Genomic DNA, 18237 nt, shown 5'->3' on the forward strand with positions numbered 1-18237 from the left:
ATGGTAATTATCACATCATCCTGAATATTTAAAATACATTGATTTCAATATTAAAAAAAGAGACCCAGTAGGAATCTTGTGTGTTTATTAATGAACACAAGCTGACAATTGTCTTGTTTAATTGTATATTGCAGGTAGTTGTATCTGTTGTGAGAATATATTATCATCTTGTAATGTTTTACATTTATTATTTACCCTTGAAACATGTTACTGGAGTGATTACATTAAACATTTGTAAACACATGAATATTTCAAATTTTGTTAAAAGGTTATAGATCCAATCTCTGAGAAATTGTTGTCATCACCACCCACTGCCATCTCTTGGGCCACTCTTTTACCAACGAATAGTGGGATTGATCGTCACATTATAACGCCCCCCACGGCTGGGAGGGCGAGTATGTTTGGCGCGACCGGGATGCGAACCCGCGACCCTCAAATTACGAGTCGCACGCCTTACGCGCTAGGCCATGCCAGGCCCAGTTGAGGAAGAACAGAATGTATCAGAACTACATGTAATTTATAGCACAATGTCGTGTGATGCCACCTAAACTGTGTTGTGCATGTTCTGGCACATTACTAGCTGTCTTTCCTCTAGTCTTACACTGCTAAATTAGGGACGGATTGCACAGGTAGCCCTCGAGTAGCTTTGTGCAAAATTCAAAAAACAAACATACAATCACCTACTGCAGCTAGTAAAGTGCTGTCAATGTCAGCCTTGTATATATTGACCAACTCTTTAATTTGGTCACATTGTTGTGCTGTAGGTTTTGACCGTTCTGTGGTAGATCCTGATGGTAGTTGACACATGAAGTTTATAAGGAGAGTTTTGTGACTGGACAGACGGCCACATATTTGTTAAAGAAAGTGATCAACAAATGGTACAAATACGTCAATACGAAAGTACTTCTCAGGGCTAGTGGTTTGTGGGTTAGAACGGTACATCTGTCTTTTAGCCTGCCTTAGCATTATGATGTCAATTTGAAGCTCACTACACAGAGTTTGAGCCTCACAGAAAATGTTGATAAATTCATTCACAGTATTATTCCTGAGTGAACGGATTAAATCTTCCACTATTTCTGCGTGATGCATCGCAGCACCTAAATTAATGTTCTGTTGCTGCAGTAAGTTTCACAGAGGTAAACTAAAGGAAACCAATTTAGCAATGGTAAGTAGAGTGATAATGAATTCTGGCTGTGTTATAGAACACAACAATTGATTGGCTTGCGTGGCAGAATCTCTGTCTTGCCAACCTGATATGGTCTCAAGGGCATCTGCAACTGCATGGGTTAATTCTAGAAAGACAATGACTGAGTCATGCCTCTCAACTCACCGGGTGGGGCAGAGACCTTTCAAACATTTTTTTTCGATTCTATTGCTTTATTCTCCACCGAAAGAGCCAAAACGTGCTTTCGTTTGGGTGTACTGAGAAAGTTTTCAATGCTAGAAATTACTCCCATGCAATTTCGTACAGGAACTTCTTTACAAGCATCAGAAATTGTCAAATTTAGGGAATGGGCACTGCAGTGTACATAGGGTGCAAGTGGGAATTTATCAGTTATGTGTTTCTGGACACCATTGAATTTCCCACTCATAGAGGCAGCACCGTCGTACCCTTGTACTCGCAGGTAAGCCATATTTTGTCAGATTGGTTATGATAACATCAGCCACGTTTCTGCCTGTCACATCATAAACAGGTAAAAATTGCAAAAAATCTTCTCTCATTGCAATAGAGTTGCCATTGGCATGCAAATATCTAACACACAGCGAAAACTGTTCAATGCCTGAAATATCTGTTGTTTCATCAGCTAATATTAAGAAACACTTTGCAGCATTAACCCTGTTAACCAAAGCATCAAGAACATGAGTATTACAGGCATTGATGATTTCATTTTGAATTTGAGGACTCAGATACGAAGCATTCCTCTTTGTACTCTTAAGGCGGAAAATTGCCCGAAAATTCCCATCATTATTGATGGGGTCCTCATCAGTTTCACCAACAAACATTGGACCAGAATGATATTTTCCCCTTAAAGCTAAACCCTGTCTCCCACACAGCAATACAATATCAAAATAAGCATTAAATATTGCCGATTCTGTTCAATTTCTTGCTTGTAAGTTGCATCAAGCTGCAAGTGCAAAGATGAACTTGTATTTGCGACCTGTAGAAAATTGTTAGCTTTTTCTTTGCTGACTTGGTGGTACTGTTTCAATTCATGTGCCTTGAAATATTGAACAGTCTTCTTTCAGTTTGTGTATGGAAATATCACTAGTTGTCCCAATTTCTGGCTTTCAACACCAGCACCATCAGGAGCAAAAAGACAGCAGTACTTGCAGAAAGCACCCTTTGCATGTTGACTGTAGAGTAGACATATCCACTGTGAAAGCAACGATGCTGAAAACGCAGCTTTCTTGGATCACACTGGGGAAAACCTAATCACTCCCTGGCTTCCAGGCATTCTCAAGGAGGCATTTTTGGTTTCAGTGTTTATCTAAAAGAGACAGAAAGACATAGTTCTAATTAAGTCATTTCACACATAGGAAAGTTTGTTATGAGAGTACAACAAACTAAAAAAAAAGATTTAGAGCTGTACTTCACAGAGCAGGCCTAATATCGCGTGACTGTAGGCCTACAATCACTAGCAGCAATGAATATTCAGTCTAAAACTCATAAGAGTGTTTGCACGATTTTTAATACAAAATTAATGTAATGAGGAGTCGACTTACCTGTTTACCAATGCTGATATCATCAGAAATGTAATTTCCAATGTCCCAGACTGGACCTGAGGTAGTAGTGGCAGCACTGGTAGAAGGCCACGGTGATGACTCTGACAATTCAGTTAACAATTCTGATTCAACCTAATTGGCTGCAGCAGAGTTTTCAGGTTCAGCCTCACAAATGGGTTTAAAGAACCAGTGCAGTGTCTTTTACTTTTTCAGCCTTGACATAGTGAATGACTGTTTATCGCAACTTCTGTTTGTCAACGTCACATTCACAGTACCATGATGCTGCCAGCCTGCCACGAAGCCACCCACTGTTTATTTGTGAAGTTAATTTTTGAAATCCAGAGAATCTCAACATACACTGTCCTTGATATTTGAATCCAGATTATATACACTATACATATATTTTGCACTCTCCTGAGTGACTCCATATTTTATATGTTGATGACAGGACTGTGGGCTTACTTTGCTGGGCCTAATAGCTTTAAGTTATACATTATATATATAGGCCTATATATTTATTTATGATTAGAAAAATAAGACAAACACCTCAGTTTCCATTCTGAAATTTGCCAAAAAGGTGGTCTCAGAATGTATAATTCAAGCTTTTCTTTTATGTTTTTATTAAAAAGATTATTGGAAGGCATGCTCCCTGACCCCCTAGCATGGCTTCGCGCCTGCAGCACTTGCATCAAGCACTCAAACTAACCCCTCCCAATGACCATTTCTGGATACACCCCTGCGTGATTTTATATTAAGCAATTAGCATATATAATGGTGCGCGATACGACTGTACGAGTACATTATGGTACTGACAGAAATTGTTAAACTAGTTTCCATGATGTTAGTATGAAAAAAGTTATTAACATTCTTTTAGAGAGGAAAAACTGCCACTATGTATTTTAAGGAATCTGGTTGATTTAGTAAAGTATAGTCCTGCTGCGAACAATAGGGTTGTGATTCTGAAGTTGTTAAATGTAACTTTTTTACTTGCTGCAGTGTATGTTGATAAAAAAGGCATGATATCAAATGAAAAACATTTTAGCTATTAAAAAAGTGCAACCACAAATATAATTAAGCGTATGTCTCAAAAGACTTATGTCACAATTGTAGGTCAGTTTGGTAACTACACTTATAGCGTTGATAAGATTATTTGTTTGTTTGTTTGTTTATGCATTTTGCTCAAAGCTACACGAGGGCTATCTGCACTATCTGTTCCTAATTTAGCAGTGTAAGACTTAAGGGAAGGTAACTAATCATCACCACCCACTGCCAACACCTGGGCTATTCTTTTACCAACGAATAGTGGGATTGACCGTACTTTATAACACTCTCACGGCTGAAAGGGCGAGCATGTTTGGTGTGGCGCGGATTCGAACCCTCGACCCTTGGATGACGTTGATAAAAATATTACAGCAAATATTCATTCACTAGTTAGCTCGACCGCATGCTTCTCTTTAACCATCCTAATGCCACAAAGTTCAACATTTAGTCCACTTATGAACTTGGTTTGGTTGGTTTTTTTTGGAATTTCGCACAAAGCTCCTCGAGGGCTATCTGTGCTAGCCGTCCCTAATTTAGCAGTGTAAGACTAGAGTCATCACCACCCACCGCTAACTCTTGGGCTACTCTCTGGAAAGCTGACATAAAAGACATAAAAGCTCTGAAAATGAAAAGAATGGTAACTAGTTTGAGTCAGGTTGAAAGCTACCTACTAGTGGGTTACCAGGATGGAACTGTTTGCTTGTTCAGTTGTAAAGGCAAAAGTTAGTATGGTTTGTTTTGTTATGATTATTAAATTTGAGTTAGAAAACACTTGAAAGACTCAAGTGTTTTTTAGTAGAATAACTACAATAGTTAGTTTTATCAGTGTTTATACTGTTTCAGAAAGTAGCTGGATTATTGATTCAATAATGATTTTTATGAGATGGTAATCCATGTCTTCACACACACATAAATGTTGTTCCTCTCTTGCATCTCCTATGAGGTTTTCATGACAGTAGACTTGAACTTACTCATATGAACTGCACTGTTGCATTATGGTGTCATCGTGCAAAACAGTCCTTCAGCAGTAGGAAAACAACACAACCTTCATGTTCAATAACTCCTCCAATGCACTTGTAATAACTTCATTCTTAGCACTGCATTGAACAGATATGTAATTTTTTCTCTCATTTGCACTTAATTTGATGAGTGAAACTTTTGTTTTATGGTATTTATATTTATTATTTTTGTTTTTATACACTTGCAGTATTACATAACAAGACTAAAGATTGAATACCTTTTCCCATGCCAGTTATACTGGGGTTCTCACTAGTCAAAAAACACACTTCTCATGGGCATTGTGGTTGAACTTTAACATACGTGGCAACTGATGGAGGTTTCTACTTTTGTATATATTACCTTGAAACAAGATAAAACCATAGGCTAAACATGAATGGATAGAAAAATTATTTTCTATCTAAGTCAATGTTAAATAAATATTATTTGCATAAAAAGTTGTGTATGATCTCTGAGAAGTGACTAGTGATGGTATCACAGAAAGGATTTTAATGTGAAGTTTACAAACTTAGGAACAAGCCTCAAACCTGGGATTTTGTTGTTTTCTTGAATTTTATTTTATAATGATTTTGTTCAATATAACTTCCTTTGTGTACATGTTTCAAAACTACAGGAATATTCTTACTTGAGAAGATGTAAGAATAAGTTAAAGTGGTTTTGCTAGTGCAATATATTCAAGTGAAAGAATAGTTTCGTATATATTTATTTGCACACAATAAATTTTTTATTACTAAAACAACCCATACTAATACAGGAATGGCTCAGGTATTGAAACTAAATTAAAACTGTTAGAGAGAAACTTGACTGTTGTTCTTTATTCATCTTGTACATGTGAATGAAACTTACTGTAGGTTTTCTAGTGCTCAGATCCTTTATCCATTTTCATCTTGATAGAATTGTGAATCTTAAGAAATTACTATACATAAATAAAGCACCTGTAAAAGTATCTCGTGTTGTTTATTGAATGGTACCATCAGACGTCTTTGGATAGTATCAGATGGATTTAATTTGTACACTGGATCTTAAACCTTTATTAGAATATCATAATTAAATTATATTTTGAAAAGAAAATTTACATTCATTAAAAGTTTACCTTTAGTCAGTATACACATATAAAATTCACAAGAACTTTTAAAACTGAAAATGTGATCCAACCAGTAATGTTATCATATGCTATCAAATTATTTCTTTATCTTCTATTTTAGTTTTTAATTTATTGACCACTACTTACTATATAGGCAAGAAAAAAATATTAAATTAATACTTACCAATGCTTGTGGAATTTTATAAATTAATCAAGCCATCAGAACTAGGGAAAAAAGAATTACATATTTATTTTTGTTAACCTGTAACAAATATTAAAACTTACTCTGTATCATACATATATATATATATATATATATATGTAAGGTTTGTAAGTGTTGAATTAAAAAACAAACACACATGTGTTTCATTTCCTTTGAACATGAAAAGAAAGGTGAATATTTTTCACAGGTATATGCTTTGGTTTCACCATGGTTATTTATAGCATCTAGATAACCAGCTTTAAAATATGTTGATGTTGTTATTACCATTTAATGACTAATTATCCAGCATGGTTAAGTGATTAGGGTGCTTGACTTGCAATCTGAGGGTTGTGAGTTTGAATCCCCATCCCACCAAATATGCTCACCCTTTCAGCAATGGATGTGTTACAATGTGACTTCAGTCACACTATTTATTGGTGAAAAAGTAGCCTAAGAGTTGGCAGTGGATGGTGATGACTAGTGCGCCTTCCCTGTAGTTTTCCACTGCTAAATTAGGGATGGCTAGTGGAGATAGCCCTTGTGAAAACAAACTGTCCAGTTACACATTGGTCATAGTTAATCCAGGGTTGATGATAATGGGAAATATAGGGTGTCTCAAAATGCATATACCAAAAGGAAAGTTGAATAATATTTGTATTATTTAAGATAACAACAAAATTCAAAACAAAATGTCTTCTAAATGCTTGTAATTTTATTTTATTTAATTAATAAACTTGTACACATCACTCATCATTAGTTACAATCAATCTAATTTTGTGTTCACATTCTCAGAACACATTTTCTAACACAGTTGTAGGGATGAATACAACAGCATCATGGATACGAAATTTCATTTTCTCAAGATCCATTGGTTTATTGTGGTAGACTTTTGTTTCCAAAGTTAAGCTGGAGGAATGCTTCAAGTGTTATAACTTTAATCAAAAAACAGAGTTTAGTTCTGAAATCTGTAATAAAATACATTCGTAAATAATGTAAGTAACAAGAATATTAATTAACTTAGAAAACTTAGAAGTCTTCAGAAATTTATTTTTTTCAGTTTTGTTCTTATCCCAAGTAATTAAAAATCTATTTAACATTATTTTTGGTGCATTCATATCAGGATGCCCTGTATATGTGAACTTGACCTAACAAGTGTTATGGCCACATAAACCATATGGTAATATGGAGGTATGGAATACTCTATCTTTCATACTTCTCTTAAAAGGTGATGTGGTTGGTGAGGATCTGTAAACCTTGTTTTTTGAACAGTCTTTAAATGACTACCACTTAGATTGGATCACATCCTGCAGTTTGAAGGATAATTTCTTGGTAAGTGCAGAACAAGTTTCTTTTGCTTTGGTTTAGATTGCCTATATTTTTATGAATAGGATAACCTAGTTAAAACTTGCCTCTTTTTGATATGTGTAATTACTTCTAAACATTTGATTAATTGTTATCTTTTTAATGTATGTTATCACTTATAAACAGTTGGTTAATTGTTATATTTGTAATGTGTATTATCACTTATAAACGTTTGGTTAATTGTTATCTTTTTAATATGTATTATCACTTATAAACATTTCGTTAATTATTTTTATAATGTGTATTATCACTCATAAACATTTGGTTGATTGTTATCTTTTTAATGTGTGTTATCACTTGTAAATATTTGGTTAATTGTTATCTTTTTAATGTGTGTTATCAGTTATAAACATTTGGTTGATTGTTATCTTTTTAATATGTATTATCACTTATAAACATTTCGTTAATTATTTTTAAAATGTGTATTATCACTTATAAACATTTGGTTAAGTGTGTTATCACTAATAACCAACTGTTTAAGTGATATTGCTTAAAATGTGTAGCAAAAGTGAAGAACTTTGAAATTTAAAAATACACAACCAAACACGTTTCTACCTTTGAATAGAATGGAAAATATTTTTTTTCTCTATGTATTAATTATAACATTAAAGGACAACGAGAAAATGTTTGATACATCTGGACTGTTTTATCTACTAAACTGAACTAGAACCTTAAAAAAGATTCAAACTCAAAGCTAGCCATTATCATTCAAATATATTTTAAGCTTTCCCTTAAACTTGCTTAAATTAATTGCACTCATATCTGAAAGTAGTACTTCTCCTCTGATGTCCTTTCCAACTATTCAATATTCATACTGAAGTAAAGACCTCTTCTATATGTGGCCTGATCAGTGACCTGTGGAATGACATTATAACCTTTTTATATATGTATTTATAATTTATATAGATACAGTCTAAAACCCTATTTTCCTTGCCTTTAGCAATAGCACATTGTTTGGATGGCTTAAAAAAATTAATGATCAATAAGGAAGACACTGAGATTTTTTTTCTTCTGTAGAACTTTTAATGTTAAATTAAATTTCAGCTTGTGATACACCACATGTAATACATTGCATTTATTAGAATTAGAAACAAGGTGCAATTTCTTTGCCCAGCTCACTAACTAATCCAAATTTTTTTGTAAAGCAACAGCATCCTTTTCACAGTCAACAACACCCAAAACTTTAATAATGTCAGTAAATTTAAAATATCCATAGATTATTTGTTCATCTATGTCACTAAATTAAATAAAAAAAACAACAACAAATGTGCTAACACTGAGCTTTGACGTTCCCTACTTGTGACATTATTCTGGTTTGACCTAGCTGTATTTATAACAACAATTTGCTTTCCTCTGTCTAGCCAGCTTTCTATCTAATGAGCCAACCTATTCCACACAGCTTCTGAGATAACATTTTTCAACAACCATTTTATGTGGCACTTTGTCAGATCCTTTCTGAAAAAACAGATACACCATCTTACCCTTACCTACATAAAAAGTAACCTCTTCATATAGTGTTAAAAAAGTTATTAAGGCAAGTTATTAAAGTGCTGAGTATTCAACAACAGTTTTAAGGGACTTTCCAAAGCATCTTTTATCACCACTGACGTACGACGAATAGACTCATAATGAATAATTACTGGAACAATTTCTATTACCTCCATTGAAAAGGGTAGTGACATTAGCCAACTTGAAATCTTATATTAAAGGATTTACAAAAATTTAAAGCAAATGGCTCACATGATCATGACTTAATCTCTTTCAAAACTCTTGGAGAAACATTATCTGTATCCAGGAGCTTTATCATTTTTTAAACTTCCAAATGTTTTCTTAACAAGCTTATAATTAATGTGAACATTCTAATTCAGCCCTTGTTTCCATCTAGAAACTGCTTGGTTTGAGAAACACTGATTAAGTCTTTATTAATAAAAACTAAAGGATAACGTGTTATGTAATTCTTTTCCTTATAAATACTTTGTCACTGTTTGAAAGATGCCTAAGCCATATAAGCCATTTCTAGTACCATTATGTTGCTTTGGGGAAATGATTTGAGACACTTGGTGAATTCTTAGAGATATATATATGCATTTAATATTTTAATTCACCCTTCTTTTCAGATTTTATCTTCGAGCCTCCTAGGCCTGGCATGGCCTGGTGATTAGGGTGCTCAGCTCGTATTCTGCAGGTTGAAACTTCAAGTCATGTTACTAAAGAGATAGACTCTTTAGTGGGTCTGGTACCAAATATATCTATGGTTCCCTATTTGAATGTGCTCTCTTTTCATAATTTATTCAGATAATATTGAAATAATTCATGTTTTAAGTCATTAAAATTTAACAATTTTGGTAAGCTGCACCTCATGCTGGGATCTATTGAAGGCATTAAACTGTTTTTACTTCTGTTTAATAGTAACTCTTGAAATATTTACTTAGAAACTTTTGTAAATATTTCAAAGGAAGATTTAGTTTTTTCTATGCCTTACATCAGGACGAGAGAAGTATTAGTTACAAAAAAGTAATATATATTTGCGTGCATGGATGCGTAAGTATGTTTTACCTTGCTTGCATGTGTAAATGTATCTTCAGAATTATTATCAGTTGAGTTACAGTTTCTAGATAGGATTCACTTGTATGTATTTTGACCCATTGTTTCTTGAGTTGTGGCCGTTAGGTTGGATTCACTTGTGCACATTATGACCCATTGTTAGTCAAATTGTGATTTTTAGGTAGAATTCACTTGTGTCCATTATGACCCATTGTTAATTGAGTTGTGATTGTTGGGTGAGATTCACTTGTGTGCATAATGACCTATTGTCAATCAAGTTGTTATTGTCAGATAGGATTTATTTGTGTGCATAATGATCCATTGTTAGTTGAGTTGTAATCGTTAGCTTAGATTCGTGTACATATTATAAACGTATTTTTCTGTAAACGGAAGAACTATAACTGAAAAGGAAATTTACATTGGCTTCATAAACACAAAAAGGGATATATGTTTATTTATCATTATATTTTAGAGTTGTTATTTATTACATACTGTAAGGATGATAAGAGCTGTTTCTTTCTTGAATGATACTTAATATGCTGATGTATGTTACAAACCAGTTCATATATCATACTGTGTTGATTCACATTACAAGCATGTTCACACGTGATACTGAATGTACAATTTGTAATACAAGTCTGTTCACGCTTGGTATTTAATGTGCTGATAAAGGATTAAGAGTATTATGTTAAAATGATTTTGAATCTTTAAATCAGCAAATTGTGACAAGCGTGGTTGATATAAAATTGTGGTGGAATGACATGTAATAGAATTTCATTTTGACATTGCATGGCACTTTGTAAGTAGTGTGATGCCACCAAAAAATAAATAATTTTGGGGAATGGTATAAACGGTAGCTTATCTGCCATTAGTTACTGTGGCCATGAAGAGGTAAGTTCCGTTCAGATTCAGTTTATCCAAAAATAATTATGATACACTCAGTATGAAAGTAAAAGAATGAATCTGTAAATTGCCACTAAGAAAACAGAAGACTTGTGTGGTTAATGGAGTGTGGATCATAAATAGATAAAATATTACATCGATATTTCATGCAATTTTAAACCTATTCCACCATGTCATAATATCATGTAGTTTTCTTCAACATTAACTAACCTTTACATAGGTCTTGTTATAATTTTTAGCTTTTTGTCACATGTATATGTAATATATGAAAGTAATAGTACTTACTTACTATGTGGTTTTTCAGTCAGTACAGGAAAGGTGTCATAAGGAATTCCCATAAGGAAAAAAGATGGTTTCAAACTGATCTATTTCTTTTTATTTATATTTGTTTGTACTTAAACTGTGAATAGGTGTTGCTCTCAGAAAATGTATATTTTTTGTGTGTGTCATAGAGTCCTATTACTTTTGGACAACCCTGTGTGGTATTCTGATCTGGATTTATGTTATTTTTATAGAAGAGTTAATGCACAAGGTCACATATGAAAGAGAATTTCAAAATTGACTAAAAACTTGAATATTCAAATATTTGACTATTCTGGGTCGGGAAGAAGGAAAATAGTCAACTCTTCAAAGGTGTTATAGTTTTCAGTCATTTTATTTTAATTCATAGATTTATGTAAAATTCTTTAATATAAATTTACAGGAGAGTTGTGTTGGTGAAGTGTTTAGATTATTTATATGTACACCAGTATGAACAAAAGTATTGTTTTTTCAGAACAAATTACTTTTGTACAAATAAGTTTCAGCAGGAACATGTGATGTTGTCCATTTGCTGTATCATTTCATATAAATAGACTTTTATAGTTTGCATTAAAAATCAATGTGAAATGAGTTTTTAACCTTGTGATCTTGAAATTGTTATGAAATTTACCTGATGGTAAAAATTATCAAGGAAGGTAATAGCTTAATATTTGCAATTATTTCTTGAGTACATAGTCACTGATATATTCATACAAGTGTTTCTTTAATAGGCATTTACTACCAATTTCACAATCAAATTTATAAATATACCATGTACATTATCCATCAGTTATGATGTATGTTGAAAAATTGTTAGAAGTGAAACTTCAGGAAGAGAATATATTTATTGTCACGAAAACAATGAACAAATTAGTAATTGAAAATTACTAATAATTATTAATAATTTTCACAGAATAAACAACTATTTTGTTATTTGGCTGTGTTATACTTGAAGATTAAATCAGTGTTTATTTTACTGTAGAGTTCAGAATCAGCACAAGTTATTGGGTGGAGTTACTACCATGAATTATGCATCAAAGGGAGATTGTGTTGTCATAGGCACTCAACAAGGTGATCTCTATCTGACAGACAGAACTTGTAGAAGTCTAAGAATAGTCCATTTAAGGGACAACTGGTATACCTTCTTGTTCATTATTGCTGTTTATGTGAAAATACTTCATCAAAATACATACAAATTAATAACTTGTTGAAAATTACAATATTGAATTTGTTTGATATTATTATTGTTATCCTTCATGCTAAACGAACGACGTTTTATTGTACAGTGTGAATTAATTAAGGGTTGACGTTATTAAGTAACATTCAATTCCATCTTTAGAGGATCTGACCTTAGAGTTGTGAAACTTACAATTTTTATTTGGAATTTGGATTGAAGAGTTTTCATTGAGCTCATGGTGTTGTTTTCAAATTTTGCAGCTTTTGTTAGTTAACCACATTAAGCCTAAGGATCATTAGAAATTAGAAACCTGTGGTTACCATTGGTTGAACCCACATTCAGTCGTTCTTCCAAACAGAATCAAGAACAAACAACTAATTTGACTACACTAACTAAGGTTATTGGGGCAAGTATTAAACCTCACAAATATTACTCACAGGTCTCTACTCAACTGTAGGAGGTCATAAATGGGCAGAATTGTAGGCTATGCCTAATGAAATATATGTAAAAAGAAGGAATATTAAGTTAGACACAAAACATGAATAATTACTTTTTTAAGGAGTAATAATTTCATAATAAATACATGTGATTTTGATTGGGCACAAAAATTCTGAAACAAGCTGCAAAGTTGTGCAGAAACATGGTGATATGTGTGTGTTCTTTTTATCAGGCTCACGGCTTCATGTTTAATACCAGGAGACACCCTAAGTATGTTCATTGCTGATGAAAAAGGTGGCATATTATCCTGTGATGACATGTGCAGTAATCCTCAGGTAAAAAGAAATTAAACTGAATTTAACAGAATGTTATATTGTAAGAAATAAATATGTTTTGACATGTGTTCTTTTCACAGAACTTGCTATAGAAGTAACGTACTAAAATTATCTCTGAGTGGTATGGTTGCTCAACATCTTTGCCTTGCAGATTTGATTTTGTGTTCAACAGGTGACAACTTTAAACTGAGCTGAAGTTTGACCACTACTTATTATATTTGTTTAAATGCAGTAATAAGAAAAGCTGTAAGTAATATCTCAAATCCTTTAAAGTTTTGGACAATTTCTAGATCCATGTTTTTGTATTTTGGTTGACATGACCTTGTAGTAATCACACTGAGCTGTGGGTTGTGAGAACTAAGGTTTGAATCACGGTATGTCATTAATTTTCTTCAGTAGTTATCACACTAAGCTGTGGGTTGTGAGAACTAAGGTTTGAGCCACAGTATGCCATTAATATTCTGTAGTTATCACATTGAGCTGTGGGTTGTGAGAACTAAGGTTTGAGCCACAGTATGCCATTAATTTTCTGTAGTTATCACACTGAGCTGTGGGTTGTGAGAACTTAAGTTTGAGCTACAGTATGCCTTTAATCTTCTGTAGGTATCACTCTGAGCTGTTGGTTGTGAGAACTAACGTTTGAGCCACAGTATGCCATTAATTTTCTGTAGTTATCACACTGAGCTGTGGGTTGTGAGAACTTAAGTTTGAGCCACAGTATGCCATTAATTTTCTGTAGTTATCACACTGAGCTGTGGGTTGTGAGAACTTAAGTTTGAGCCACAGTATGCCATTAATCTTTTGTAGTTATCACATTGAGCTGTGGGTTGTGAAGACTGAGGTTTGAGTCACAGTATGCCACTTCTGTAGACATGTTGTAGCCATGATAGTCAGCCCTATGATTTGGTTAAAAGTAGCTATGTAGGTGGCAGGTGCTAACAGCTGGTTAACTTTCATCTGATTAGCAGTTTTAATAAGGGATGGCTGTTCCTGAATATTTAAGGTGTGTGACCTTTTTAACAAGTGTCATGTAAGTTGTTGTTCAGATATAAAACACAAAATACTAAAAATACAGGCATCTACAACTGTTCGTTCACCTGATATGACGATAATTTATCAGTGATTTGTTATAACAAGAAATCCACTTGAAGTAAAAATGTATCTCAGGATGGCTGGTATGGGCATTAACACTTTTACTAATGATGCAGAGAACAACATTTCAACTTTCATAGGTCATCTTCAGATTGAAATGTTGCTAACTATTCTCTTTCTAAAAATGCTGGTGCCCATATCAGATGTCCTGAGATACCATTTATCAACGAGTTTGATTCTTCTATTCAGCCATCATGGCCAGGTGCATTAAGGCATTTGAGTCATGATCTGAGGGTTACGGATTTGAATCCCCGCCACATCAAATATGCTCACCCTTTCAGCTGTGAGGGTATTATAATGTGATGATCAATCCCACTATTTGTTGGTAAAAAAGTAGCCCAAGAGTTGGCAGTGAGTGGTGATGACTACCTACTATACCACTAATCTTACACTACTAAATTAGGAACGGCTAGCTCAGATAGTCCTCGTGTAGCTTTGTGCGAAATTAAAAAACAAAAAAACAATCAGTTATCATGACAATTTAATAAAATTCAAATTTTTTTTTATTTGTTTTTGAAGAAAAGAACTCATATAGAGAAAAAAAATGAACCATTACCCTGTGCATGTATATAACACTTCTTGAAATATAACCATTGCAGACTGAAGATCAAACCTCACTGCTGTATAATATCAATATTCTCTAGATCTGTATGATTCTTTGTGTGTGAATGATGAAGCTTAATAACCATGGTGATACATATAGATGTAACTAAGTACTTTGTGGTTAATCCACAAGTATATAAAATGAATGTATTTGTGTGTGTTTTAATTACATTTCCAATTTAGAAGCAAATCAGGTTTCTCTCCTGTAAAATAAAAACTTGATAAATTAATACACTTTTTTTTCTTTATTAATTTAAGGCCATGAAATTAGAATTTTTAGATATTTATAGAAAGCAATTATTCAGAATTTTAACTGTTACAGGTTTTCAAAATATTTATTTTAAAAGATATGTATGTTCAGTCAGAGTAAAGTAAAACTATCCAGACATTGGTCAGTTAAATATGTTGTTTCAAAATGAAGGTATAATGATATATAATTAATGTGTTGATAGGGTTGATTATAAACCAATTTTAAAAGAAATTTCTTCAGTCTTTCAGAATTTTTAGCTAATTTAGGATTTTAGTTGCACTTATCTTTAACCTTTATTTCTCTAACTGAAGTAAAAGTTTTTAAGTTTGTTTTGTATGTATCATTACTTTTCATGTGGAAACACAGCATTCTTTCTAATTGTATTAGTTCTATGTGAAAAGGCTATATAAGATTTACATTTCAACTGCAGTATCTGTTACCTCCACTTGATTTTGTATAATTACTCTATTATCTAAATTTAAAATCAACTTTCCTGGTAGCCTTTGTACAAACTGGTGTCACTGATAACTTCAACACAAGACCAAGTTACCGTAGGTGTATGGCCAACAGCACTTTTGACCATTGCTGACGGAGCTGTGTTTGTCGGAGATGTGCAAGGTTTTGTCACAGTAATAAAGGAAGATGGTACTGCAGTTGTTAGGGTACATTATGGTTTTTATTAAATATATTAATTTATCTTTTGATTTTATACTCAAACACCAAGAGATTTCTTTAAATCCTAATTAGACTCGTGTGGCGGAAATGATCTGTTTCAACATCATAAGGAGACATAAACATTGAAAAGAAATTCTGTTTAGTATAGCTTTGAAAGACGTTTATAAGAATGTATGGTAACAACTGTTTTGTTGAATGTTGTTTGAGAAGTAATTACTACACTTTTGTACTACACGTTGATCTCTGGGAGACAACTAACTCTTCTGATGTTTTGTTTCTGTACATTTTGTTGTGTGTGGTTTCTTCTTAGAGATAACTGACATTTTGTTTTCATGAGAAGCAAGAGAAATTGTAGTAAAAAGTTTTTTTGAGAGAAATCTATGTTTTGGTTTAACATCACTTGTAAAAAATGTAAAAAAGAAAAAGTTTTAATTTCTGTAAATCATCAGTACAATCTAGTCTTCTAGACCCAGTTGACCTGAGTAAAATTTTGGAAATTTCACGATGCATTAAATAATGTAATTAAATAAAGTTATGTGATTTTCATTTTTTTAATCCAAAAATTATTTAGTAAGTTTAACCAAAGTACCCTATGACTTGGTTAGATATTTACACTGTGTGAACGAACAAAATTAATGTATTGGTTTGTGCATATTATATCGACTTGACAGTTACTATGGGTTTAAAATCTAATAAAGGGACTATTGGACAACCAGGGACACTCAGAAACCTCTGTTCCTCGTCACCATAATAGCAAAATTAAAAGTTATTTTAAGGTGAATTCATAAAGTGTACCAGAGTGAATAAAACTTAAGATAACATACATGGTTTGAATTACGCAGTCTGAACATTAAGCTTTCAGATTATTGGTAAGTATGCATGGTATCTATGGGCTTTACATCTGCTCTGTGGTAGAGCCCCAGTCATGTGTATCTATCCCCTAAATTTGTATTGTGATCTCAACACTGTCAGCAGCCTGGCTGCCCTTAACTTCCTTCCATATCTTTTAGGCTTTTAATAATTTTGACCAGTTAACAGTGGTTTCTCTGGACAGTTGGATTTTCGTTCTTCAAATGCAAGTAAAAGCCTTAAAGGAAACCAGAGGAACAGTTGTCTTCATGATGTTGGTTTGAAATGAGGTGTTTTAGACTTTTTAATCTGACAACCGATGAACTAATTACAATCAGCAGAATCAGACGATAGAGACCTGCATCAGTGGGTCAGTGCTCCCAGTTCTAGAGAAGACATAACGCCAGCCCCAGAGTTTGTTTCATCACATTTACAGATTACAATTTTTCATAAATTCAGTTTCATAGTGATAAACTTTACACAAAAACAGAACTTACAATATTCTCATAATATCTTCATAAACATCAACTCTACAAATCCTGTACATTTGACATACTGACTAACCCATGTGCAAGGTACTGTAGGCCTTATATATATTATTCAGGTGGATGTGCTTTAATTGGTTGTTCGTTCTTGATTTTGATTCGTGGAGCAACTGAATGTGAATTCAACCAATGGTAGCCATAAGTTTCTCATTTTTAGGGTCACTAAAGTCTTTGTTTAACTAACATGTTATTTTGTTGACACAACAAGAGCCCGTTATTTTTCTTGTTTTCCAAACGTTGTCTGAGTAGATTATTCTATTTCTGTCACAGTCTTTTTTGTGTCCAGTTTACGTAGCATGTTCAACCATGGCTAATCTCTCCATTTTCATTTATCTTGTAGTGTCCTTGTATTCTTGTCACAAGTTATCTTCCCCCTTTCTCAATATAGTTATTTTGTGATCTTGTGTGTTAACTCTTCTATAAAAATGGCATTAATTGTGGTCATAATACAAAACTGGATGGTATCTGTTGTCCAAAGGATATAAAATTATAAGACATACATAGGAGAGGTACAGTTAGTTGCATGGTTCAGAAATCCTATGTATATGTTTATGAAGTTACAACCAATATTTTCTGGTTTGCCAAGGGTACCAAAAATAAGTCAAGAAACTTGACTAATGCAAAAATCTTTAATGAGTGACTAAATTTGAAGTGCCCTTTGAGCTCGAAATCCAATGGCCCCATCCTGTATTCGCAACAGTTAAAATAGAATATTACCAGTTTTGTGGCGTTTTGTGAAAACAGATAAAACACACATGTATGTAACAGAAATTTTCGTAAACACGTTACCAAAAATTATTATTTGTCCAACAAAGCTTTTATCTGATAGTTAAGCTATCAGCTTTAGAGCTTTTAACCCTATAATCTGTGTAAGATATCTGTGGTGGATACAGCACAGATAGCCAGAAGTTAGTTCCCTTTTTCAGTAGTTGAAAACAAAATGGAGTTAAACGTTAGTTTTTTGTTTATTTGATTGTCTTAGCCAAAATGATTCTGAATTGGTTTTTATATATGCTACTAATTAGCTGTCAGTGTG

At 33.2% G+C, this 18237-nt stretch overlaps 1 protein-coding gene across 5 annotated transcripts in view; it reads left to right on the plus strand.

The window, feature by feature from the left end:
* Positions 1-16304, plus strand: part of LOC143238456 (epithelial sodium channel subunit gamma-like) — a 146311-nt gene extending 130007 nt beyond the window's left edge. For all 5 annotated transcript variants that reach the window (XM_076478706.1, XM_076478707.1, XM_076478708.1 and 2 more), the window contains 3 exons: positions 12160-12312; positions 13025-13127; positions 15633-16304. The gene's annotated coding sequence lies outside the window, so the exon portion shown is untranslated. The remainder of the gene's footprint in view (positions 1-12159; positions 12313-13024; positions 13128-15632) is intronic.
* Positions 16305-18237: the final 1933 nt, after the last annotated feature.

This window comes from Tachypleus tridentatus, chromosome 13 (assembly GCF_004210375.1).
Source record: "Tachypleus tridentatus isolate NWPU-2018 chromosome 13, ASM421037v1, whole genome shotgun sequence".
In the NCBI taxonomy this organism is placed as follows: Eukaryota; Metazoa; Arthropoda; class Merostomata; order Xiphosura; family Limulidae; genus Tachypleus; species Tachypleus tridentatus.